Source organism: Malaclemys terrapin, chromosome 1, assembly GCF_027887155.1.
Source record: "Malaclemys terrapin pileata isolate rMalTer1 chromosome 1, rMalTer1.hap1, whole genome shotgun sequence".
NCBI lineage: Eukaryota > Metazoa > Chordata > Testudines > Emydidae > Malaclemys > Malaclemys terrapin.
In genome coordinates this window covers 309,455,127-309,482,593 of record NC_071505.1, presented here as the reverse complement: position 1 = coordinate 309,482,593, position 27,467 = coordinate 309,455,127, and the positions used below count along the sequence as shown (strand labels likewise).

Sequence of the window (27,467 nt, the reverse complement as noted above, 5' to 3'; positions counted from 1 at the left end):
CAAATTCAGACCATAGAATGCAACAGAGAGTCCTGTGGCACCTTTAAGACTAACAGATGTATTGGAGCGTAAGCTTTTGTGGGTGAATGCCCACTTTGTCGGACATTCACCCACAAAAGCTTATGCTCCAATACATCTGTTAGTCTTAAAGGTGCCACAGGACTCTTTGCTGCTTTTTACAGATCCAGACTAACACGGCTACCCCTCTGATACTTGAGACCATAGAATGTCAGGGTTGGAAGGGACCTTAGGAGATCATCTAGTCCAACCCCCTGCTCAAAACAGGACCAATCCCCAGACAGATTTTTGCCCCAGATCCCTAAGTGGCCCCCTCAAGGATTGAACTCACAACGCTGGGTTTAGCAGGCCACTGCTCAAACCACTGAGCTATCCCTCCCCTCAGATCAAGTGCCCAATATGGGGCATGAACCCACAACCCTGAAATTAATAGTCTCATGCTCTACCGACTGAGCTAGCCGGCCAGAGGAAGAGACAACCACACAGTGGGTAAATCTCTTCCATTTCTGCAAGTAATGGGGGTTGATGTTTTAACACCCACTACACCTTTGTAGAGCAGGAAACTTCTATTCCGGAGAACCAACCAGGAGCCAGGCTCTAAGATGTAGAACTGTCAGGTTGGGGTGAAAGACGCCAGCTACACCCAGAGACAGGAGATGAGCAATGGTGAGGAGCTTGATTAGCAGAAGGACACAGAACTGAAGCTGGTAAGGGTATCAAGCTTGTCTTGGCCAGGTAGCTAAGGTCCATTGGCTAGAATCTGGGTCTTCAGAGCCTTGGACAGCTGATGTTCCCACAGTGGCACCAGGAGGCTAAGCAGAGCTAACAGGGAACACTGTGGAGAGTAAGCACTTCAGGAAGTACCACCCAACAGAGTAGAGGTGCAGACTTTGTGATTTTCCTGGAGATGCTGGACCCCCGCTCTGCCCCAGACCACACCCCACTCCACCCCTTCCTCCAAATTCCAACCACGCCCCACCTCTTCCCACCTATGCCCACTCCACCTCTGCCCTGCCTCTTCTTGGTCCCTGCTCCACTCCCACCCCGTTCTGCCCCTTTCCCACCTCTTCCTGCCCCTCCCTCACCTCTTCCTGCCCCCACTCCTTCCCCTTCCCCCAGTGCCTCCTGCACACTGCTGAACAGCTGATTGCGGCGGGTGGGAGGGGCTGGGAGGGAGGGGGAGGGGCTGATCGGCGGGGCTGCCCATGAGTGCTGAGCATACACTTTCCCCCCCCCCAGGAGCACCCACAGAGTTGGTGCCTATGCAAGGGAGCCAGCATGACAATACCCTGTGGCCCTATAAATTGGCCAAGCACCCTATTTAACTCCAGGGGTTGCCCCAGGAAGCTGTGTGAGCAAACACAGAATTCGGCCTGCTGTGACTCCAGATTTCATCTTGTCTCCTGATCTCCAGTCTACGATCTCAGCCTGACTCTTGTCTCCTGACTCCGGCCTGGTACTATTTTGGTACAAGCACCTTAGCAAAGCCATGCTTACTCTCCTTGGAGCTCTGGGGCTTCACAAGCCTGCAGGTACTGGAGGAAGAATCCCTGGCCTCAACAGTACCCACTGAGACAGAGGACATTAACACGGACCTGGTCTTTTTTGGATCTGGCTCTTTAGATAAAGAGCCCATACTCCTGTTCTTGACAGTCTTCCCAATGTGCTCCAAAGACTTCCCTTTGTTGGGAGAAGCTGCTCTGAGGTGACAGGGCACTGATCTGTCCAGGGACAGATGTGTGTGTGGAGGAGGAGAGGGGGTGTCTCCTGACGTGGCTCAGAGGGTTGTTGCAGGGAACGTTCCATTGCCAACAGCCTGAGCTTTATCTCCCCGTTCTGCCCAGCCCTGGATTTAAGGGCTAAACAAAAAGGAGCACTTCTGGGAGATGTGGAACTCCCCCAGACAACGGACACACTTGGAGTGTCTGTTGCTCATTGGTATAGCCTCCCCGCAAGAGAGGCAGCATTTGAAGGCTGGTGAACCAGGCAAACCACATCAGGAGAAGACAAATCTCCTGTCAGTCCCCTCATCCAAAACCAACTATATTAACACTAACAACAACTCTAAGCTAAGTAATTTTGCTAGAAAAAAGGTGAAGAGAAAAAGGCCAAGTATGCTCTAGGGAGCAGACATATTAATGTTTCATCTGGGGCCAAGGCAGTAGAGGAGGCACAAGGCACATGCGTAGGTCAAATGGACAGTGCTAGCTAGAAATCTTTATCAGGGGACTCAAGAGGAGCATGTGCACCTGAAGTGGAGCACCAGAGGAAGACACTGCTCCAAGAAGAAAGAAGCATTTCTGTTATGATTTATGCAATTTCCCTCTTCACCGAAATCTACTTATTCTAGTATATTTTCACTCATGCTGTGTAGTCTTTAAAAGTTCTCTGTGAAAGGAAGGAGAAGGCAAGAACGGAAGCTGTGTTTTAAATAAGTGATATTATATCCTTGTTTCCATGCTTCAACAGGGATTGAAATAACACATTTAAATACCTTAATGTCTTTAACACGAAACAAGTTAATTTGATACTCTGCTTCCTTGAAATGTTTTGTTAATGCATGCAAACCTCTTAGAAGCCTACCTTTCTTGAAATTACCATAGATTTACCCTGTTCTACCACAAAGTACACTGGTGTTTCAAAATGCCATGCCTGACCTCATCTGCAGAGAAGGTAGGATGGGAAACAGCCCAGAAAGAAAGCTGAGACATATTAAGGTTACTGACATTTAAGAGCATGCAATGGCCCCTAGAGAACCATGCAACTAATATATCACTGAAATTCATGTTCAAAAACTTGTCAAATGGTGCTACCAAAACATCATACTTAACAGCTTTTTAATTTGAGTTAGGCCTCCCTTGATACATGCCCTGGAAATCAAAGCAACTAGCCATCTGACTACCAGTTCCAAATAAGAGCTAAACTGTTATTACAGTCAGTAATACAAAGGCTGCTCTAAGAGACATCTTATCACAGACCTACAGCCAAACAAAGGCCTCCACAGAAGACTAACTGACATGAGTAATTGGATAAAATATGGATGTGTCTCATTGAACCAAAGTATGCATTGTGTCCAATGTATTTTACAGAGTAAATCTCTTAATATTGAATCTTCTAACAACCACCCCCAATAAATATACACTGGACTCTGGTGCACTACTTTAAAAACTTTGCAAACAGCATTGACTCACCTGTTGATGATCTGTATAATATCTGCAATGGGTGCTGTGTTCTTTTAACAAATAAATAAACAGCCCCAGAGCAGAGCAGAAAAAGACAAAGCAGAGAATAAGAAAACTGTTTCTTTCTTATAAATTTTTGTTTATTAATAATAATTTGCCAAGTTGTGGTGGAATAACTACCTCTTCCTCTCTTCTCTGAGTGAACCCTTTTCCAGTCCTGTCCTTCAGGACAATGCTACCAATTATGTCTAGACTACATGTCCAAACCATACACAATTCTTGTTGCATCGTCCTCCATAACATTTTCAAGAGCCAGCCTCTTCTCTACACCCACACAGGCAAAACTCTTACCCAGGCCTTCACCATCTCTCATCCTGAGTACTGTAACCTCCTCTTCTCTGGCCACTCCAACACCTACCCAACTCTCCTAACACCCATCTTTGTCCTCATCTATCTGGCCCATCACTCAGGTCGTATCGCCCCTTGACAAGTCCCTCCACTAGGTCACACCCTTATTCACCACATAAAATACAAGTTTCTAGTCTTCATCTATGGCAGATTTGTTTTTTTAAGTTGTTCAGTGTCTCAGCCACTGTAGACTCACCATTCATTTAATCTCTTTTGTCATTTTATTAGTGGCCTCAATTTATCTCCCTGGCATAAATGTGAAGACCTCTCTTAACCCCTTTAAACTCTGACTAGTTGGTAACCTGTTCTGCTTTTCTGTATGATTTCTCTGCAAGCTTCAGCTCACCAGGTATAGTCTAATTGGATGCGCTGGGTTATCTTTATAATGGAAAACAAATAAATACAATAAAGTTGTTAATTACTTCCTGCCTCTTCCATTTCTAGTGCATGACAATACAAGTTTCTATTTCAACATTCCCTAACAAGAACTGCCAATTATGAACCCATACGACTGTACCCATTCTTCTGAACTGGAAACCATATATTGCAATTAGGTTTCAGAGTGGTAGCCATGTTAGTCTGTATCAGCAAAAAGAACAGGAGTACTTGTGGCACCTTACAGACTAACAAATTTATTAGAGCATAAGCTTTCGTGGGCTAAAACCCACTTTATCAGATGCATGGAGTGGAAAATGCAGTAGGAATACATACATACACACACACACACACACAACATGAAAAGATGGGGGTTGCCATACCAACTCTAACAAGACTGATCAATTAAGGTGGGCTATTAGCAGGAGAAAACTTTTGTAGTGATAATCAGGATGGCACATTTCAAACAGTTGACAAGAAGGTATGAGTAACAGTAGGGGAAAATTAGCCTGGGGAAATAGTTTTTAGTTTGTGTAATGACCCATCCACTCCCAGTCTTTATTCAAGCCTAATTTAATGGTGTCCAGTTTGCAAATTAATTCCAGTTCTGCAGTTTCTCATTGAAGTCTGTTTTTGAAGTTTTTTTTGTTGAAGAATTGCGACTGTATTTTCCACTCCATGCATCTGATGAAGTGGGTTTTAGCCCACGAAAGCTTATGCCCAAATAAATTTGTTAGTCTCTAAGGTGCCACAAGTACTCCTCGTTCATATTGCAATTAGTCATTTTTCATCACACAAATCAATGCAATTCTCTGTGAATTCAACTCCTTCTTCTGTACACCACTGGAGCACTCATCCTTTGGCTCTAGTATTGGGCTTTGGCTACACTGGCGCTGTACAGCGCTGCAACTTGCTGCGCTCAGGGGTGTGAAAACGCCCCCCCCCCCGAGCGCAGCGCTGTAAAGCACCAGTGTAATCAGAGCCTGGAGCGCTGCACGCTCTCTCGCAGCACTGCAAGCTACTCCCCTTGGGGAGGTGGAGTACATACAGCGCTGCGACGAGAGCTCTCTCGCAGCGCTGGCAACGCGACTACACTTGTGCTTCACACTTCCCGAGTGTAGCCAAGGCCTAAGTCAATCACTTCTCATCACTCTAGTTGGCACAGGAAGGATCTTCACAGGGCGTGAACTATGAACTATGAACTTCTTTTGCTTAGAGACTGTCCGGTTTGGCCAATGTACATGGCAGAGGGGCATTGCTGGCACATGATGGCATAGATCACATTGGTAGATGTGCAGGTGAACAAGCCCCTGATGGTATGGCTGATGTGATTAGGTCCTATGATGATGTCATTTGAATAGATATGTGGACAGAGTTGGCATCGGGGTTTGTTACAAGGATAGGTTCCTGGGTTAGTGGTTTTGTTCAGTGATGTGTGGTTGCTGGTGAGTATTTGCTTTAGGTTGGGGGGTTGTCTGTAAGCGAGGACAGGTCTGTCTCCCAAGATCTGTGAGAGTAAAGGGATCATCTTTCAGGATAGGTTGTAGATCTCTGATGATGCGCTGGAGAGGTTTTAGTTGGGGGCTGAAGGTGACAGCTAGTGGTGTTCTGTTATTTTCTTTGTTGGGCCTGTCTTGTAGGAGGTGACTTCTGGGTACTCGTCTGGCTCTGACATACTATCAGGGGCTCGTTCACCTGCACATCTACCAATGTGATATATGCCATCATGTGCCAGCAATGCCCCTCTGCCATGTACATTGGCCAAACCGGACAGTCTCTACGCAAAAGAATTAATGGACACAAATCTGACATCAGGAATCAAAATACTCAAAAACCAGTGGGAGAACACTTTAACCTGTCTGGTCATTCAGTGACAGACCTGCGGGTGGCTATATTACAACAGAAAAACTTCAAAAACAGTCTCCAACGAGAGACTGCTGAGCTAGAATTGATATGCAAACTAGACACAATCAACTCCGGTTTGAATAAGGACTGGGAATGGCTGAGCCATTACAAACATTGAATCTATCTCCCCTTGTAAGTATTCTCACACTTCTTAACTGTCTGTACTGGGCTAGCTTGATTATCACTTCAAAAGTTTTTTTTTTCTCTTAATTAATTGGCCTCTCAGAGTTGGTAAGACAACTCCCATCTGTCTATGCTCTCTGTATGTGTGTATATATATCTCCTCAATATATGTTCCATTCTATATGCATCCGAAGAAGTGGGCTGTAGTCCACGAAAGCTTATGCTCTAATAAATTTGTTAGTCTCTAAGGTGCCACAAGTACTCCTGTTCTTCTTTTTGCGGATACAGACTAACACGGCTGCTACTCTGAAAGAAATCGGAAAGGTGAATCTTTTGAAAAGCAATGAGCATGTGTAAATAGGGTGCTATACTGGAGCATATTTTGCATACTTATCAATAACGATTGCAAGTGGCAACTGCTAGAATACTGTTTTAAAAGTGAAATTAATGTATCAAGTTAATTTTGAGCTTTCCTCAACTCAAGATGATTAGCATGGAAACAAATGTGCATTAATCAGCCTGAGTGGTTTGCATGCAATACAGATGTCTGTCACTTTCAATGACTGAGCAAAAAATTTTACACTATCTGCACAATGTACAAATTAGTATCTTTACAGTATTAAACACAGTATGGCATATATGTGACTGTTTTATATAGCAAAATTGCTTATAGAATTTTGAAGAATATGGTAAAATTAAGTGACAACTGAAATTGTGTTCATTAACGAGTATTTTAACCCACTTAGAGTGGTTCTGCCCTGGGGTGAAGCTGAAGGCTAAAATAGGATAGCCATGATGAATACCTGCCTCTGGACTCTGAATAACAATACTATCACAGTGTCTATCAATTCATCTGAGTTGTGTTACCAGATAGCAAGCATTCTGCTCCTTCACACCAAAACACTGCCCAAAAATACTATACTGTAACATGTTAAGATTTTGCTGCTATTCCATGGAACATTCCTATTCAGCTCACACCACTCAACAAAAACAAAACAAAAATAGTGGGGGAGATATGCTTTTAATGTAATTAATAGATTTGAGATTTTATTTGCCCAAAGCAACTATCTTGTCATTACAGCAGTACTGTTATTTCTCTGTTCCATTTGAGCTCTAACAATACATTAACATTTTTCTGTCTCTTTCTGAAAAAAGGCCTCTTGTAGTTTAAATGAAGAAAACAAATGAATGAGCAAATTTTGATTACATTCTGCTATTAGAAAATGTAAATATTTGGTGTGACAGTCCATAAAGAGATGTACCTTAGCAGGGAAGTTAAGCATAAACCATAACTGCCATCAGAGGGCTGTACCATCTGCCAACATATCATATTGACTGTTCATGACACAAATTGACAGGAATGCCTGATTTAGAAGAAATTAAATTTTAAAGTTTTGGAATAGATTAAACAGTACAGCTTAATATAGGTTGATGTAGTGTCATTGGGATAAAATATTAAAATCTATTGCATTTTAGAGCTGATTTGAGCTAGCAGAACAGTTCTCACAAAAAAACAAACAAACAAACAAACAAACAAACAAACAAACAAAAAAACCACAAACACACACATAGAAGTCTCCAAAGTTTGGATCCTAATAGGAAGTGGTGTGAACTTTTAAAGCACACAACAGTTTCCGTAAGTCAAGGTGTGTGCCACACTTTTAAAAATCAGGCCACTTATATAGATGCTTTAATATGGAATTAAGGTGACCAGATATCCCGATTTTAGGGACAGTCCCGATATTCAGGGCTTTTTCTTATATAGGTGCCTATTACCCCCCACCCCCATCCCGATTTTTCACACTTGCTATCTGGTCACCCTATATGGAATTAGGAGTCTGACCTTGGGCAGACATTTTAAAAACTGTTGGCCAAACTGTCTAACTTGTGCCCAACTGATAACTGGCAGATTATTAAATTATATTATTAACACATATTCTATCAGCACCTACAGCATGCTGTGAACTTTACACAACAAATGGTAGAAGAAGGATACCCCTGAAGTGTTTGCACTCTAAATGTTCCGTATGATACAGATAGCAAGGGTAACACACAGTAGGGAGGGGATGGAGAGGAAAGGCAGAGGCCCCTAGTAACAACATCACAATAACTCAGTTTAGATACATAAATATCTAGAATCACTAACAAATTGTTTTGGGGTATGTTTTTGTTACATTCAATTATCACTTTTCCTGTGAGTAATTATATCTGAGGTAATAGATCTCATACATGATAACTTGTAAGGTACCTTTTGTGATTTTAGTGCAACATTAACAGCCCATATGGGAGTATTAAAATTCATTACCTGATAATATGCTTTGAAAAAAACTGGAAGCTGATAGATTGAATAGCCATAGCCTAGAAACATAACTTTTGTTAATTTGAAACTATTTCCCTTACTTAATCCATGGAATGCTATACCCAATTCTGTTTAGGCTTTGTCTACACTCAAAAGTTGCACAGCTTTAACCCCCAACCCCCATTGTGGACAGTTACATCAGCATAAAAGGACTAAACTAGAGCAGCATAAGCACTGAGTTCATTCCTGAACAGGAAGAGAAATAAGCACTTTAATACCAGTATAACTGCATCCATGCTAGGGGTTGTATCAGTATAACCATGTCGGGGGCGGGGGGGAAATAACATTATACTGGTACAAAATCTGTAAATTTGAACAAAAGCAGCTCCTGGAAGAAATGAAACGGTTACTCCCTTTACAATGGTAGTGATCGCTGAGCTATATTTGATGTGGCAGATACATTATAGTCAATAATAGTATTTTAATAGTTCAAGAAATATAAATAGCTAACAATTCAATCCTGCAGCTTGTTCTCCATGGCAGCTGGGACCCTCAACCTGTGTGAAGTCCCAGTGACTTGGATTTAGGAATTTGGGGCCAGATTTTTAAAGGTATTTAGATGCCTATGTGCAGATAGGTACCTAGTACGATTTTTTTAAAGTGCCTAAGAAGATTAGGCACCTAATCCCTGCACTTCTACTTCACTTAGGTGTTTTTGAAAATGTTACCCATAAATCTAGTTTGCCCTTTCCTATGTTTATCCTTTATCTCAACATCCATCTTCCCTTTGCACAAATACTTCTGTCATTTCAAGTTGCATAGTCACACCCATCTTTTTGTTTGTAGTAGCAGTATTTTACTGACTCTTGATCATGCAAAACTCTCATTAACTTCATGTGGAGCTGGAGGGTGTCCTTGATATATTAGTAGAATGAAAGTTGTAATGCTATGTTTATAAGAAACTCATCAGTGAAAAATATATTCTTAGAAATCCCTATGATGTTTTCAGATTTTTGTAAAATGTTCCAATTTTATGTGATTTACCAAACCCTATCAACGTGCTAACATTTGATAACTCTAAACAGGGATGTGCCTTTTAACTCCATTGAAATTATTTTAAAGAGCTTTTAAGTGGGAGAGCTGAAAAATCAAAATATTTTGCTAAAAAGCCAACCCATCATTATCCTTCCTAAATAGGGGTCATTAGGATGTACAGATCTAGGAGCCGATTCTTCACTCTCTCGCCCTTTGTGTAGTAGTTTACATTTGTACAAAGAGGCTGTAAAATGTTGCAATTCTGATTTGGTAACTTTTTGAACGCACTTTTCACAGATGTAAATAATTGTGCATGGCGCCAAGCAATGCAGAATCAGGCCACACAGTTTTCACCATTATTTAAAGAATGTTTTTTAAAGTGAAGATAAAACAAGATCTTGCAGACTTCTGAGACTTTTGCTGCAGCCCAATTAAGTCATATCAGTACTAATACAGTTATGTATTGGGATTTTCAGGATCAAAAGATGGTTGGGTATATTTTTAAAAAGTTAACCTTTTCCTAAAGGCAGACAGAAGGATATTGCCTGAAGGACCCTGTGTCCTGGAGAGAAACTGGCTTTGAAAAGTTTCAGCAGGCAGCATGATAATGAGCCCATTTCTATTGACTTGTTATCTTCAAAGGTGAACTCTTGGGCAGCAAAGAGGCAGCGTTCAGCACCAGGCTGTTACTGTGAAAAAAGTCCTCCTTATCCATTTTCATATCAGGGTGATTTATACTATCAGACAGTCAAGCCTATTACTGCCACAGTGATTTAAAACACCAGACGGTACAGACTGCTAGCATCACAGTGATTTAAAATTTCAGATAGTCCAGATTATTAGCACAAATACTAACAAATACATCCCACCTTGTTGATGTCAAGGTAATTTAAAATACCTATCAGCCTAGGCTACTGGCACACAGAGGTGAAAGAGCTAGACTGTATAAAACAGCTTTTTATAGAAGTGGAAACCACGGAAAATGAAAAAAAGGACTGCCAAAAGTTTTACTGCGTTCATTAATATTTTTCATGACTCGGGCAAGATTATAGGTAGCAACCCTGTGAGGAAAAGGATGACTTGTCCATTGCTGAAATATTCATTGACTTAGTGGGGATCAAGGTTTGGGCTTTTGGGGATTTTTAGATAAGGTACCTTAGGCATGTGCCAGGGCATGACCAAATAGGTTGTTGTTGGGGTTTTTTGTATCCAGTTATGAAAAAGAAAAAAAAAAGTCAGCTCACAGGATTCCATCTATCTATCTATCTAGGCACACACACACACACACACACACACACACACACACACACACACACTTACTTCCCAGGTTATTAAATGGCTATTGCAGCAACATATAGATTTCTATAAACCAGCATATTGAATGTTACCAAGAACTCAAGTTTGCTTTAAATGTACAGCTGAATTTTGTCAACGTGAGATAACTAATAAGCCAACATTTACAAAAGAATGTGTGCAGAGAAAAAAAAATCGGTGTGCATTCAGCCCAAGCTATCCCCAAAAGCATGGATCATTAGTGAGGTATAAAATATGAGCCCCACATTCAAATACCACCATCTCTTTGCCTTCCTGGCATACCACAAACTCCTTGGGATGATGTGTTGCAAAACATGCTCTGGAAAACTCCTTGGAATGATGTGTTTCAATGTTCAAAATGCTAAGTGACATGGCCAGTACTTCTCTTGAGGGGCTGTAAAAATTAATTTACAAGGCAAAACAAAAGCAGTATCCAGAACAGAGCTCAGCAACAAGGAGGGGCAGCTGTCTCAGACTATAGTTACTAGAATTGTACACCCACAAGCCAGACTGGTTCAGGCCCTGATTAATTCTGTCACATCTGCTGAATATATGGTTTCACAGCGAGATCCCTAAACTGGCACAGCTCATTCACTGAGGGAGATTCTCTTTCTGCCCAGAGATGTGGGCAGTCTGCAATACTGTCACTCTGGCATCTTTAAAAAACACTGAATTCTCTTAAAAATAAGAAATTAAAGCAAATGCCTTACTTTACCTCATCTCATACAGTCTCCTATAATCCGATTAAAAGAACAGGAGTACTTGTGGCACCTTAGAGACTAACAAATTTATTAGAGCATAAGCTTTCGTGGGCTACAACCCAGGGTTGTAGCCCACGAAAGCTTATGCTCTAATAAATTTGTTAGTCTCTAAGGTGCTACAGGTACTCCTGTTCTTTTTGAGGATACAGACTAACATGGCTGCTACCCTGAAACCTATAATCCGACTGGCAGCATTTTATTATTTCTCCAAACAGGATTAATAAAGAAGGCTCAAAAATGCTATAAGTTGCACTGGCAGTGACATGGAAAGTAATGGGTTTACAACTGCAGAGTTCCACTAGGGTTAGGAACTTCAACATAAAAAGTGGTCAAAAAACTGAATTCAAAGTCAGGGAACTATATGAGCAGCCCTTCCCCAAGCGCACTGGAAAACAACAAGATTACAGGCTACAAATAGCAGCTTTACACTTAGATTTTTGTTAATAATCAAATGCAAGCTAAAAACATTGCGGTCTCAAAAATTCAGTGAAAGACAGGCTGAAGGCATCCAAAAAAGTAAATTACCAAATCTTGTGTTTAAAAAAAAAAAAATCGAAACAAATGTATACAATACTAATATCTGTTTATTCTCGAAATGCCCTTGGGTCATAACATTGGTGCTTCACGGGATGGTCTTTCTTTTCAAGACTATGGATCTGATTCTCATTTGCACCCTTTTCACTGCCACAGTTTCCATGACCCCACATGACAAGCTGACATGCCACTGCAGTGTGACAGTCTTAGTGTACATGAAAATCAGGCTCTATACATTTATTTTTGGAGTCATGTAAACGCCTAATTTCTTTTAAATGCATATAGCACAAAATTCTTGCCAATTTTGGGTGAGAAGGCTAGAGGTTAAAAAAAGTACAGGGCGTCATCTCCCCTAATAGGGGCTGATCTAGACTCTGCAAGGGCGGCCATGTCAAGACATAGCTCTGCCGGCAAGCCCCTTAGTGCAGATGCAGCGTAAACTGGCAGGAGTATCTACCCCATTCCCCCAACTTCATTACTATGCTGACAGAAACAGTGTATCTACTCTGTGGGCTTTGCCAGCATAGCTAGGTAGGCTAGGGATATAATTCTTTCCACACTCCTAGATGACATAGCTATGGTGGCAAAACTGTAGTGTAAAACTAGGCCTCACTAGGCAATGGAACCATCTTGGGTCATCTATGCAAGGTCACGCTGGCTTGGATGGAGACTGCCCCTTCCCTAGTGTGGCGCCATACTCCACACTCACTGAGGCAGACCATGATTGGTCTGCTGTAGGAGAGAGGCCATGGCATAGATCCTTCCATCCCTCTCACCCTGTGTGTGGGTGATGTCTATACTTTGGACAACATAGCCACTGGACTCCATGGCTGCTCTGCAGATGGGGTGAGACGATTCTTTCTTCTAGTCTTGCCCTGCCAGCCCACTCCTCACGCATGATCTGTGCTCAGCGTCAGAATTGCTTCCCATAACTTTCACTTGTCATCATGTCCTTAGTGTGTAATGGTTGTTTTTATTATAGTGATGTATGTAATGATAGATCTCGATTGGAATAGCACTTGGTAACCTTAATGATAAGTTAACAATATGCTTGAGTGGGAATAATTATAAATTTCTCACTATTTTGCTTTTTAAAACAGTTGTAGGATAAAAAATAAGCATGATTTGTACCCAATCCATTACAACTGTACCCCACTTGGCTAAGTACCCCACCTGAGAGAAATCTAAAGTCAATGTAGACTCGACAGAAATAGAGTGGTCTGATCCTGCAGTCCATACACTGGCTAAACTCCCTCTCTAGGCAATAGTTTTGCCTATAAAGAGAATAAAAGATTAGTCCTATGTGTATATTTCTAATTTATTTTTTTAAAAGCACAACAATTATCACAGAACATTTCAAACCTATCAAAATTGCATATTTTAACGCTGTCACTAGTGCGTAAAGTCTGAACATCTCTCTTCTTAATTCAAGGGGAAATCAAAATTTGTTGAACCTGTTAACGCATTTTTAGCTTCCTTCCCTCACCTCTGCATGAGAATGGGAAATTGCGAGGTAAACCTACTTCTCCTAATTAAGGAAAATCAATCAGAAACAGCAGAAAACAGTTTCAGGAAATTGACCATTAGTCTCATTTCTACATCACAGCTGCTGAGAGAGAGAGATACAAATAGGAAAGTGGAATCTTTTAAAACTTAATTTCATGATCAGACTTTCTTAAAAGGCCCAAAACAAGACAAGATCGGATCAAAATGAGAAGATGAGGCACTAATAATAAATAAAAGTAAACCCAGTTTTAGGCATGTGCGATCATAAATATGATGAATTTCACTGAATTTTATAGCAGGGATCCTCAGAATTCCATAATGTGAACCACAGCTTGATACACAGATGGCTCCATGAACACCTCCCCTCAAATTCATGATCTTACAACATCTCTATGGCATCTACAGTGATGGCTTATATGGCAAAGTGATATTAGGAAAATATCTTTAATGCAATTTAGCAGCTGAAAAACAAAAAGCTACCAGCACATGCCTGACCCAAAGCCCACTGATATCACTGGGAGCACACTAACTTTAATGGGCTTGAATCAGGCCAATGTGACCAGCCAGTACAGACCATAGTTTGAGAACCCCTGTATAGATATATTATGTGTAAGAAACAGTTTCCAAGGCAAGTCATTTCTGAAGGTCATATGAGCACACTTTGCACACTTGCAATTAGCAACATAAAACTTTCTCATTACATTACTATTCCCAGCACACAATGTAGCAGCTGAGAAAGAAATCAACTCAATTATGTGTGTTGGGCAATGAATGAAACAAATCTATAGTCGCCTTTTTATAACAAAAAAGCCTGAATAATGAGATACTTGCCTGAACTATCAGTGAAAAAGGTAAAAGGGGAAATGACCTTCTGTTTCTTAAGCAACCTTCTAAGTGCTGCTCACTCAAGAGAAATCTAATGAACTCTGTTTAATTTTTTAAATCTTTACTTTCAGTAGCACATAAAAGGGCACAGGCACATCACATTTCACCCAAAAGGTAAGCTTTGTAACAAAACAAACAGTTTACCAGTATATTACCAAAGCCTACAACTACAGGAATGTTTCCATCATTTTTCTATTATTTTAGTATCTAATACACTTCCTTTAATCAAACAAACCTCCTTTTGCAGCATTTGCAGCCTAAACTGTGCTCCTTTGTGTTGGAGCATGAGACTCAAAGTGAAATTGACTAGCAAAATCTAATCTTGACCAATATTGAGAGAAATGTAAAAAACTAGTAACTCTGGCCCCAGCATACCCCACTCATTCCCTGCCTAACTAGAGTACTTGTATCATGCTCTTATTATAGTATCTGGGTGCCTCAATTTTTAATGTATTTATCCTCATAACACCCAAGTAGTAAGGAAGTACTGTTTATCCCTATTTTACAGATAGGGAATGGACTTCCAGAGAGGCTAAAATTGACTCATCCAAGGTCACAGAGGAAGTCTGTGGCAGGCACTTGAACCCAGGTCTTTCAAGTTCTAGGCTAATACCCTAATCACTGGAATATCCTCTTCCTTTTTCCTGAAGACTTCCTACAAGGGACTCTTCTGGCTACAGCTTGCTCCAAGTAAGGATCTCCATGGATAAAATAATACAGCCCTAGGATGTGCATCACCTCTGTTCTGCCTACTCCTTCCCCTGGTCTGTCCCATCACCAACCCTTAACTTAGAGCAAATTCCAGACACCGAGCGCCTTCTGGAGGGACTGAAAGAGAGAGAGAGAGAGAGAGAGAGAGTTCCACAGGAGAAATTTAGGCCAGCCTCTCATAGAAGGGGGAAATCTGAGCACTGCATAGATCTTAGGTGGGATGGGGAAGCAACATGAGCCTGTGGTGTTTAGAGGTTGGGGGCAGGTATAGCTCAGTGGTTTTAGCATTGGCCTGTTAAACCCAGGGTTGTGAATTAAATTCTTGAGGGGGCCATTGAGGGAGGGAGAAAAGTCAGGGACAGTACTTGGTCCTGCTAGTGAAGGCAGGGGACTGGACTCGATGACCTTTCAAAGTCCCTTCCAGTTCTATGAGATAGGTACATCTCCATACATTATATTAACTAAAAACCAAAGTAATCTATGATCAGCAATGTGTGTACTTGAGAGAACTTACAATGCAAATGAGCTTCATTAATCATGAGCTAACAGTCACAAGTTCCTTGGCAGCCAGTTTTAGGACCTTTCCATAAATGTATTTTAATTGGCTTTCTACATAGAGAGAGCAGTGCATTTTTTTTTTTTTTTTTTAATATTGTGGTCTGGCAGAGTCCATTCTCAAACCACACCTTGACCTCCTACATGGAGCTATAGGTAATTTCCAGTGGCAGGAATGAAACTGGTTAACTCAGGAAGCAATTACATTCTTTGCCGATTGTGGCAGTGGAGGATCCCTAGCTAATGACAGCACTTTTTAAAGGAAAAAGTCAATGTCCATCTTTTAGTTTTACTTGTAATCAGCCATCACCATGAAAGCTACAAAAATTTCTCTCTCGCCATCTATACTGCTCTCTTGGTTGCTGAAGATACTAAAGACACAGGATTAAAATAAAAAGGGGAGAAGAAAAAGACGTTCAGAACCATATAATCTAAATTAGAATAATTGCTAACACAGACAGGCTCATTGCCAAATGTACATGGGTCAGAAGTAACAGTCCACCTCAAAGCAGCTGCAGTCATACTACTTACTCTCTCTTTTTTTTTTGGCTGAATAGCATTTTCCTCTGAGCAGATCCTGAAGCAGAAACATCTAAATATATGCTAATGCCCAGCAGAGCAATATCTTCTTTTGATTGATTCAACAGTACTGAAAGATCAAACCACTTATACAAACAACCCAGTCTTCAATATGGTACATGTCTGCATGAAAGCTAGAAGGAAGTGAACAAGCTAGCTACTAATGGCTTACATGGATCTGAAAGTGACAACATTTTTAAATGCTTAGAGATAAAAGTGCATTTTTCTTAAATTGTCACATCAAGCCATAAAGTTCTGGAAAACATGTCATTCTACTGTTAAAGGAAAGAATTTGTAAGATTTATGAAGGGAAAGCACTTCTAGGAACTTCAGGAAAACCATGAGAGTTTAAAATAAACACAGGATAATTAGGTAATTTTCCAGTCAGTTACTCTCCTGAAATAGGGTTAAATCCATAATGTAATGTTACACAAATTCATAAGAAGTTAATGAGTGTCTGCTGCTGGAGCTCAGTGACTAACGCCCTTAGCTGATAGTTGTAGCAGACAAATAAGCCTCTTATATGGACTTGTCACTAGAGATTCACACTGGAGTCATGTGGGCTACATATGGAAACATCCTACTAAAATGACAATACTGAATATCCTAATAAGAAAAGGCTAAAATGTGGTTCATGTATTTGTCCTCTAGAATTCAGTAGACTCTATAGCTGTCTCCACAGTGGCACTGCAGGATCATGGAACATTGTGCAGCTAAGTGCTATGTAAGTGTCCTCCTAAATCTTTGCAAATTAATCTAAATCCTGACAGCAGTATTCTTGCTGTTTTACTCATGGGTCTCTCCTGGGCACAGACTGTCAATTGTCCTGAATTATAACACTTTATGATGTGGATAAAGTCCACCAAAGAATGAATGAAACCAAACACATTTTCATTTATGTTCTAATTATTTGAACCCTGAGTTCAGGTGGCAAATAGTGATTGTGTCTTTAATGCAATCACCCACATCCAATACTTTTTTGGGGGGGAAAATGCATGCTGGAATATTTTATTTTTCATCTAACAATACATTTGTTTGCTTTAAAATTGTGCAATAAGTGGGAAAAATCATATTGGATTATCTTCATGATTGTACATTCTTAGCTCACAGGTTTCACTAATTTCAACTCCCTCCAGGTGGTTCTTTTTTGGGCTTATCCCTATGAAGCAGCCCCTCAAAGTAAACTATCATGTGCTTATGGCTACATTCAAAGGCTCACTTCTGTTCCTATCCTTCTTGATTTATCAGCTGCATATAACAATGCAAATTTAACTCTTCAACTTTAGCATATAGTGCCATGTTTTTCCATCTCATTGCTTTCAGGATTCTCTTCCTACCTCTCTGATAGAAATCATCACCCCAAGAAAATCACTCTCCTTCTCTCATATCCTTCTCTTTCTATTATCCTCTCCTTTCTATGATCCTCTCCACAGCTCTGTTCTAGATCCCCTATTCCCCCACCCCTTTATATTTGCCTTCTTGTGATATATTTGATCATAGTTTATAATGCCATATGTACATTAAAGACACCAGATATATTTCTGCTTTTCTGTCATCTCCTTGCACATTCTTGACTCAGTCTTCTTTTCTGAGAGCCAGCTATCTTAAATAAAAGATGGTCAAGATAACATTTTTTTCTTCTCTCACAATTGAAGATATTTTTATTTTGCTAGTCTCTAATGTTAATATCTTAGCTATTACCTTTGGTCAGAGATTCTTTCTGCCACCCACATGTTCCAACGTCCTAATTCCTGTTCATATCACCTCTTGAACATCTTTCCCATCACACTTTATTCTTGATACAGATACTACTAGAAATGTAATCCTATGCTGGCCTTCTTGAATCTATCCTTTGGCATCTCCCATCTGCTAAAAAGCAATTGTATCACTTTTGAGTTTTGCTCTGTAACTCTCACAGCTTTCCCTCCCTCAAATGACTTCTTGATTAGCTGCATTGACATTTTAAAATTCTAATCCTTACAATGCTATTGCATTGCACAGGCCCTTCATTCTTCTTATTTAGCCAATGCTTACTCTATGTACTCTCTCTCCCACAGCTCCAACTCATGAAAACTCCCTCCATGCCTTTTCCCCTAAGTGCCAAATCATTAATCGTGAAAAGGATTGTAATGTACAAGACAATGTGTTTGTAAGCAGCATATGTGCAGGGAAGTTGTCTAAAAATGTTTAAGAGCAGACAGCCTCGTCTAGATAAAGATGATAAACAGGTCCATCCTAGACAAAGGCATATGGGTTTACGTCAATGTACATATTAGTTGTAAACAAAGCTATCAAGCTAAACCAGCAGGGGTTATCCTCAGCCTGAACTCAAGAGACAAAATTAACATAGCTCCTCCACCTGAGAGAGACACAAAGGAGACTGAATCCCCAGGAGGTCTTCCTGACTTGTAAGACAAAGACATCCCGTTGGGAACAAAGAATGGAGAGAGACTCTCTTTATCCTTCATCTTAAGGAGATAAAGAAACCAAGTGATTTGATCTCTGTGATGGGTCCCAGTCAGTAAGAAGCTGGAAAGGAGACAGAGAAAAACCCATCTTGAAATGCTAGATTATGTTTTAGACTTTTAGACGTGTTTTCACTTTTATTTCCTCGTAACTGTTGTTTACTTCTGTACCAGATATGGACTGGTCACAGCATGCTTATATACACCAGATGCGCTCATTGTAAGATCCTTTAATGCTCTGCCAGGTATGGCTGAGGTTAGCTCAAATAAAGGTATTTTATACCTAGTGCCACCTAGTGGTTCAACAGTCTAATACAGTTTAGCATTCCATTACAGTAACCATCTCTATTTCCATCTCTTTTACTTGATATCACTTAAGCCAGGGGTCCCCAATGCGGTTCCCGTGGGCACCATGGCGCCCACCGGGGCATCCACGTGTGCCGGCCTACTGGCCGACAGAGAAGCAGCCGCCAAAATACTGCCGTGAAGCAGCAAGGTCAAGAAGCGCTACCGCTGAAATGCCGCTGAATTTCGGCGGCATTTCAGCGGTGATGCCTCTTGATGACTCTGCTTCATGGCAGCATTTTGGCAGCTGCTTCTCCGGCGGCCACAGTCCTCAGCGGCTAGTCGTCCGGCGCCCGCCCCACGGAAAAGGTTGGGGACCACTGACTTAATCCATGGTCTTTGTTAATAAAGTTGTTCTACTTTTACTACAAACCAATTCAATGATGTTTTTGAAGGGAAGGATATATTTACCTCAGTTAAATTAAAATTAAAAAGATGTGATGGACTGACTCTAATAGAGAAGCACACTTGATATCTTCTGTGAATGCACAGTGGTAGGGGCTGTGCAGAAACATCTGAGGAGCTCAAGAGTTCACTGACTGTTACCTGGTAGGCGAGGTCCAAGCTTTGAAGAGTTTGCAGGTGAGGAAGACAGACTGGAATGGCAGGGAGCTGACTGAGTCTAATTGCCAGCAAAACTCACTGTGACAGAGAGCTACAAGGGCTCAAAGCTCTGGGTAACCCCAGCAGCCTGTTACACTAAGTGCAAGACATGGGAGGCTGTCCGGAAGCAGATCTGACTGCTCCTGAAGTCACAGGGGTCTATATTACTTGAGGTCTAGAACTACATTCACCATACATCTATTTGCTCTCAGAATCCATCGCCTACACCCAGGGTTCTCAAACTGGGGGTCATGACCCCTCAGTGTGTGGGGGGTTGCAAGGTTATTACATGGGGGGGAGGGTCCACAATGCCTCCAGCATTTATAATAGTGTTGAATATTTTAAAAAATATGTTTTTAATTTGGGGGGGGGTGTCACACTCAGAGGCTTGCTGTGTGAAAGGGGTCACCAATATAAAAGTTTCAGAACCAATGGCCTGCACCTAGAATCAGATCCATGGCGATGCTCTGCGCAGTGAATTTGTGATTCTGCTGTTCCTCGCCATCCTTTTACTATAGGGATGATCAGCCAGCCCCCATTTCCTCTGTGCAGGAGGGTAAACCCCATTCTCACAGTGGTATGACACCTTGGGATGATGTATGTCTTCAGACTTGGAGTTTTCTGAGTATCTTATTACTGACCACAGATTTTTCATTTGCAGGGAATAAGATGGGGTTTTTATTTATTTTAAATATCAGAGCTAATTCTCCCCCTCTCTTCTGTCCCCGAACTGCTATCCAGTGTAAACCACTCCTTCTTATCTCCATTTTGTAGTCAAGCACTGCATTTATAGTGAGGCTACCAATTGTTAGTCTGGTTCAATTTTTCAGTTTAAAGTACTTGGTACATTTGCCATGTTTGCTATATTTTCTTTGTCATCACTGCCCAAACTTTACATTATCAATGGAAAGTGTACTTCTCTTGTCACTTAATGGCCACTGAAATGCCCCTCATAAGGCATTATGAGCTGTATTTTGTCTTTTGCTGCACAAGTTTTCTAATGGGGCAGAGAGATTATAGGAAGTCTCTTTCTCTCTCAGTGCAGTGATGTGGAAGCCAGGTGGAATGCTGACCTAGTACTTCCTGATCAACACACCTGCTGATGCTCCATAGCTCCAATGGTCAATGGCACCGCGTGACCAGGCTCCCTCCAGCTCAAGCATACGTGCTGGCACCCCAAGGCAGGCAGTGTGAAAACACAAACTGCTGGTTCCTATACCTCGGCATTTGGCTGAGAATGCTCCCACCAAGACACAGTACGCCATTCTGCCTCTGTAGTCCGTGCTCAGGCAAATGGTTAGGGGTCCACCATAGCTCTTCCCCTGCTCTCTATACTGAAGGTAACAAGCTCTCTCCATTTTCTCTTGAGTTTAACGTTTATATAAGGTACAGATCCCCATGGATTTAATATTTTCAAAGAAAAACGTACAGTGAAATGCTCTTATGAGGATCAGGTTGTGCAAACCCTCTTTTAATCATTATTCTTGAGTAATCACTATATAGTTAGCAAGCTTCCTAAATCAAACGTGCACAGAAACCAAATCTCCATCTCAGAAGGACTCACCTCCTGCACATTGCAGAGCACAGAACCTCACCCACTCCTTTAATAGATCCATAACAATACAAGTTCCACATTACATTTAATGCCAAGGTCCAATTATACTTGGCTCTCATTTGGCAAAACCATGGGCCAATAAAATGCATCATCCCTCAATAACTCTCAATCAACTCTAGGTAAAGATTGTTCCTGCCTTTGAAAAGAGAGAAAATGATGAAAATAAAAGTTTTTCAGAGCAGCACAAGGTGAAACTACACCAGCACACATGGAGATGGACATTTGGAAAGTAAGATTTGATCCATATAGATGAAGGATAGCGAACAGCTATCAGCAGAGTTTTTGTGGGAGTTTGGGGGATGGGTTTCCCCCCCTCACCTCTAGGTACAGGGTCTAGGTAGAGAAGACAATGATGGTACTGAGGCACCACTAGAAGAGACCAGAGGAGGAGAGGAGAGAAAGAAGATAGATGCAGAAACTGCAGGATGTGCATTGTCCTTGAGGGGGCAACTGATTGTATTGTTATGGATCTATTACAGGAGTGAGTGAGGTTCTGTGTCCTGCAATGTGCAGGAGGTGAGTCCTTCTGAGATGGAGATTTGGTTTCTGTGCACGTTTGATTTAGGATGCTTGCTAACTATGGTCGACCCCTAACCATTTGCCTGAGCACGGAATACAGAGGCAGAATGGCGTACTGTGTCTTGGTGGGAGCATTCTCAGCCAAATGCCTAGGTGGATCCATCAGTCGAAGAAGAGTCTTCTTTCTATAAATTCCTCCTAATAGTTGATCATCCAAAATCTTCCTCACACCAATCCTTGACTCATGTGTTAATCTTCATTTATCTTGTCATTTGGAATACTGTTTACAATTCTGGTCATCCATGTCAAGAAAGATAATTTAAACTGGAACAGATGCAGAGAAGGGCTACTAGGATAATCAGGAGAATGGAGGGCTTATCTTATGAAAGGATACTGGAAGAGCTTGGCCCATTTAGTACAGCAAAAAGGCGGCTGTGGGAGGATATGATTGCACTCGATAAATAGATTGGGGGGCGGGAGGGTTAAATACCCAGGAGAGTGAAGACCTGTTTAAGCTAAAAGACAACGCTGGCAAAAGAACAAATGGAAATGAAGTGGCCATGAACAAATTCAGGCTGGAAATTAGAAAGTTTCAAATAATCAGAGGGGTGAGGTTCCAGAACAGTCTCCCAAAAGGAGTTATGGGGCAAACAACAAATCAGTTTTGAGAGAGAGCAGGACAACTTTGTAAGTGAAATTGTATGACGGGGATATTTGTGATGGTAGAGGGTGCCACAATGTATGCTTAAGCTGGAAGAAGCCTGGTCACGCTATTGACTATGTCCCTTTGGAGCTATGGAACATCAGCAGGTATGTTGATCAGAAAGTACTAGGTCAGGAAGGGATTCCCCCCTGCCAATGTATTCCGGGAGGGGTTATTTTTTAATCTCCTTCCTCTGAAGCATCAGAAGATGGCCCCATCTGGAGATGGGACATTGGGGAGGGGCCACAGTTCTGAGGCGGCACCGAGCAATCTCTCTCTCAGATGCTTGTCTGGATGGTTCTTGCTCAAGTGCTGAGGGTCTAACTGTCATTCATGGGGCTGGGAAGGAATTTCCTCCAGGCCAGATTGGCAGTAACTTTGAGGGGTTTTCACCTTCCTCTGGAACATGTGGGTGTGTGTCACTTGAAATGATTGAGATATATACAGATAATCCTGGCCCTGCCATTGTGGAGGCCTCAGGCACTGGGGCATCAGTCCCTCCTATTCTCATCCTGTGGCACATAACAGTCTAGGTTCCTGTGGGCTGTAATACTTTGGTTTCATTTTGGTTGTTGAGTTTAATGTGTGGACGCTGGGTGGTAGAGGTGGCCTGTGATATATAGGAGATCCGACTAGATGATCTAGTGATCTCTTCTGGCCTTAAACCCTATGACTCTTGGAAGTGATTATTCCACTACATACTATTTAACACCAGATTTCTGTCTAGCTTATGATAATGAATTCAAGTGACACTAACTATGACTACATCCATAAATAAATGTTGGAGTTCGGATTGCCCGTAATGGAGATTCGTCAAGAATTAAATAGTGTTTTACAATGGGTCACTGAGAAAGAATGAAAAGTTTTCTCCACCAGACAGTGAAATCTCACAAAGCTGCAGGGTTCGGTGAGAATGACCTAGACTGCAGGCACGTTAATACATAGTTAACTTCCTTCTCAGCATCCTGTCAAATACCACAAGGGTCTGATCTTATTTCATTTGCATATGCCATAAAAATCTTTCCCAAAGAAGAATATTGCATTACCGTATGCAGATTTTCAAACAGGAAACTGAACTCGAGGACAGCACTCAGGAGAATCAGCTCTAAGAAAACAAATCTTATAGGCAAGAAAAAAGAAAAGACGCAGTTAAGCTGGCATTAATTCTTCTACAGAATTTTCACTTGTTTGTTCATAAAGAACTAGCGAATATCTGCACTGAGGAGGGGAAAAAAACACTTAGAAATCTAGGACTGGCTTCTTTTTAGTTTGGTAAATGAATAAGCACAGTTAACACTAAAGTTCTTCACTGAATCATAGTCTTGTCATGCAGATAGCAGCCCTGCCGGTAATCTCAGCTCTGAGTCGATATGAAAGTTAAGCCAAATATCCTAGCTACTTCAGTCCTGGGTCCTGCCGAACAGAGCCTGCCAATTATGCCAAGTTTTGCTAAATTATATGCAGTGCTCCTCTGATGTGTCCCCTCAGCTAAGACTAATAGCTAGGGTTACCATATTTTGTGCCTCCTAATGGAGGACACTCCCGGGGGCCCCGGCCCCGCCCCCAACCCCGCCCACGCCCCCGCCCCAACTCCGCCCCCTCCCAAAGTCTCCGCCCCCTCCCCTGCTTGAAGCCTGAAGCAGGTAAGGGGGAGTGGGGGGGGGAGGAGGCGCGGCCCAGGCTGGCCCCTGGCGGCTCCAGCCTGGGTCGGCTCGGGCCCTGGCCGACCACCCCCGGCTCCCAGCCCCCCGACCCCGGCCCGGCTCCCAGCCCCCCGACCCCGGCCTGGCTCCCAGCGCCGCGGGCCGGCTCCCGGCTCCCAGCTCCCAGCGCCACGGGCCGGCTCCCAGCTCCCCGACCCCGGCCCGGCTCCCCGACCCCGACCCGGCTCCCAGCCCCGCGGGCCGGCGGCTCCCGGCTCCCAGCCCCGCGGGCCGGCGGCTCCCAGCTCCCAGCCCCGCGGGCCCGGCCCGGCTCCCGGCTCCCCGACCCGGCTCCCAGCCCCGCGGCTCCCGGCTCCCAGCCCCGCGGCTCCCGGCTCCCCGACCCCAGCCCGGCTCCCAGCCCCACGGGCCCGGCTCCCCGACCCCGGCCCAGCTCCCAGCCCCGCGGGCCGGCGGCTCCCGGCTCCCAGCCCCGCGGGCCCGGCCCGGCTCCCGGCTCCCCGACCCCGACCCGGCTCCCAGCCCCGCGGCTCCCGGCTCCCAGCCCCGCGGCTCCCGGCTCCCCGACCCCAGCCCGGCTCCCAGCCCCACGGGCCCGGCTCCCCGACCCCGGCCCAGCTCCCAGCCCCGCGGGCCGGCGGCTCCCGGCTCCCAGCCCCGCGGGCCCGGCCCGGCTCCCAGCTCCCCGACCCCGGACCGGCTCCCCGACCCGGCTCCCAGCCCCGCGGCTCCCGGCTCCCCGACCCCGGCCCGGCTCCCAGCCCCGCGGGCCCGGCCCGGCACCATGCCCCCGGCCCCGCACAAAGAGGCCCCGGCCAAGCCTCCCGATTTTCCCGGACATGCCCGGCTTTTGGGGATTTCCCCCCGGACGGGGATTTGAGCCCCCAAAAGCCGGACATGTCCGGGAAAATCCGGACGTATGGTAACCCTATAATAGCTCTCCAATACTTCTTGTTTGTCAGAACGCCAAATGAAACAATTGAAAAACCAAGACAGCAAGTAAGTGTCCCTCTATCCCTTCTGGAATAGATTCAACACTACTGAATAGAATTCCTTAAAGAAGAAATATGTGTTTCCCATTTCCTAATGTGCAATCTCTTTGGACACCAAGACTGCATATTTGGACAGCAGGATTAGCCTCCCATACACTGCTGCCGCTCAACTCAGTCTTCTGGAACAGTGACCTATACAGCAAGTGTCAGGAAGTTCATTATCCCAACAGATGAAGCAGAGAGAGTTATGCTTAATAGAGGCCTACCCTCAGGCTTGAGTGGATGCAAGAAAGAAGTTAAACAGAGATGGAAAATAAAACATGGTATGAAAGGGAAAGGCCAAAGAGATAGAAGCCCGTGCAAATACATACAAAGCAGAAACAGACATCTACAGCTCCAGTATTTCTAAACAACAGGAAAGAGACACTTCGGGGCCTATGTGAAAAGAAAAGTAACAAGATACTAAAAGGTCATGCCATGAGGCACTGCAGTGTTTAAACACAGACCAAAGCTATTTCCCATTTTAAAATGAAGATAAAGTATCAAATAGGAGCAAGATGACTGATTTATGATAACATATATAATCAAATTCTGTTTTCATGAGTTGAAATGCTGGGGTTGTTCCAGCATTTGTTACACTATTTTCAAGGATTTCACTGGTGTTAGTGTTTTAATAGTTTATTTACATATCTAGACTCAGGTGCCAGTCCTGCTCACCCAAACATAAATGCAAGCTCCAGATTTGCTCTGGTGTAATTGAAATTCTACTTTGCTGCTTTGAGAACTCTTAAACTTGCCGGTCTCCACTAGTTAATTTCCAGAATTTTGATAAGGCCACAAGGGGGTGCTGCGTCAGAAAGGAAGGTACGTCTGCGACCACCAGGAGACAGGACCAAGATTAGAAAATTAGGGTTGGAAGAGACTTCAGGAGGTCATCTAGTCCAACACCCTGCTCAAAGCAGGACCACCCCAACTAAATCATACAAAGTGATTATATTGGACCACTGCCTAAAATGGCCTGAGGAAATCTATGCGCCTTAGTCATTGTGGATGCTTTTCCAAAGAGGTATAAACAATCCCTATAAGGCACAATAAGGCAGCTGCTATGACTTGATCTGCTCAAGTAGAACCTTTTACCAGATGAGACTTCCACAGGTAACGGACTCAGACCAGAGGATGCATTTTCCTGGGGATGTAATGCGTAACACCATGATAATGCTGGGAATATAGCAGAAACATATAGCCTATCATCCACAGTCATCAGGACTGGTAGAAAGAAGTAATCAAACCTTAAAGGTGATATTACTAAATACCTTAAAGAAAACAAAATGAGACTGGAATATCAAATTACTCTTAATACAGATGGCACTTTGAGCTACTCAAGCAGAACAATGATGTAAAATAGTGTTGTGTGAACACCTGCTTGGTGCTGTGCCAGGCTTGGTACAACACACTGTGGTAAATAATCAGTTAAAGGAAGAGTTGAGAGAAGTTAATTGGCGGGCAGCCAAAACTACAAGTATGAGACAGAGACTGCTGATATTTTGATGCCACAACGAAGTTGCAAAAGTGGCAGATAAGAGATGGAGTAATGATAAAAACCTACAGCAAAAAAGGAAACCCTTGACAGCCTGGTTGGGATGGGCCATACTGCATCATAGAAAAAGCAAGTCCCAGTGTTTATTTGGTGCAAATTGATAAGGGCTAGCGAAAAAGGGACAAATGGTTTCATATTAATCAGATGAATTTTTTTAAAGGGGAAACCTGATTGCTTTATTTTGTCTTTATGCAAAATTACTCTATTATTTGGATATGTGCTGTTTAATGAACTATGGACTTGGACTTATCCTATGTATATGGAAACTGAACCGACTGAAATGCATAACTCATGAATGCCTCCTGATAAACTGTCTATGTGCCTCGTCTTACCTATGATAGGTCCATAGAACAATGCAGAAGACAACAGGAATTTCAGCATGTGCCATATATCAACTGGATAATTGGAGATTAGATGTGATCCAAAGGTTGTGCAGTAGAGATTCAAAATAATTATGCTAGAAATAGTGGAAGATTGGAAGTGAGAGTATTTTCCTCCAAATGTGAAAATGGGGTTGTAAAGTGTTATCTGTTAGGTTTGCGCGCACAAACACCATTCTCTGAATGCTGTAGAAGAAGACTAAAATTTATTTTTGACCAACTATAAGATCTAATACTAAGCAATTCCACATGTTAGCTGATGAAGAGGATCCAACAGTCAAATGTAGGAGAGTCCTATTTAAATGTAACACATGAAGGCAAGCAACTGAATACTGACAACATGTACAAGTGCTAACATACATATGCTAGAAGTCTAAATCCTAACATGCGTGAA

At 42.8% G+C, this 27,467-nt stretch overlaps 1 protein-coding gene and 1 non-coding gene across 3 annotated transcripts in view; both read right to left on the bottom strand.

Annotated features, from left to right (window-relative positions):
* ATP8A2 (ATPase phospholipid transporting 8A2) overlaps positions 1–27,467 on the bottom strand; it is a 633,600-nt gene that overhangs the window by 242,634 nt on the left and 363,499 nt on the right. The gene's annotated exons all lie outside the window — the stretch shown is intronic.
* TRNAN-AUU (transfer RNA asparagine (anticodon AUU)) lies at positions 410–482 on the bottom strand. The gene has a single exon. It is a non-coding gene; the product is annotated as a tRNA-Asn (tRNA).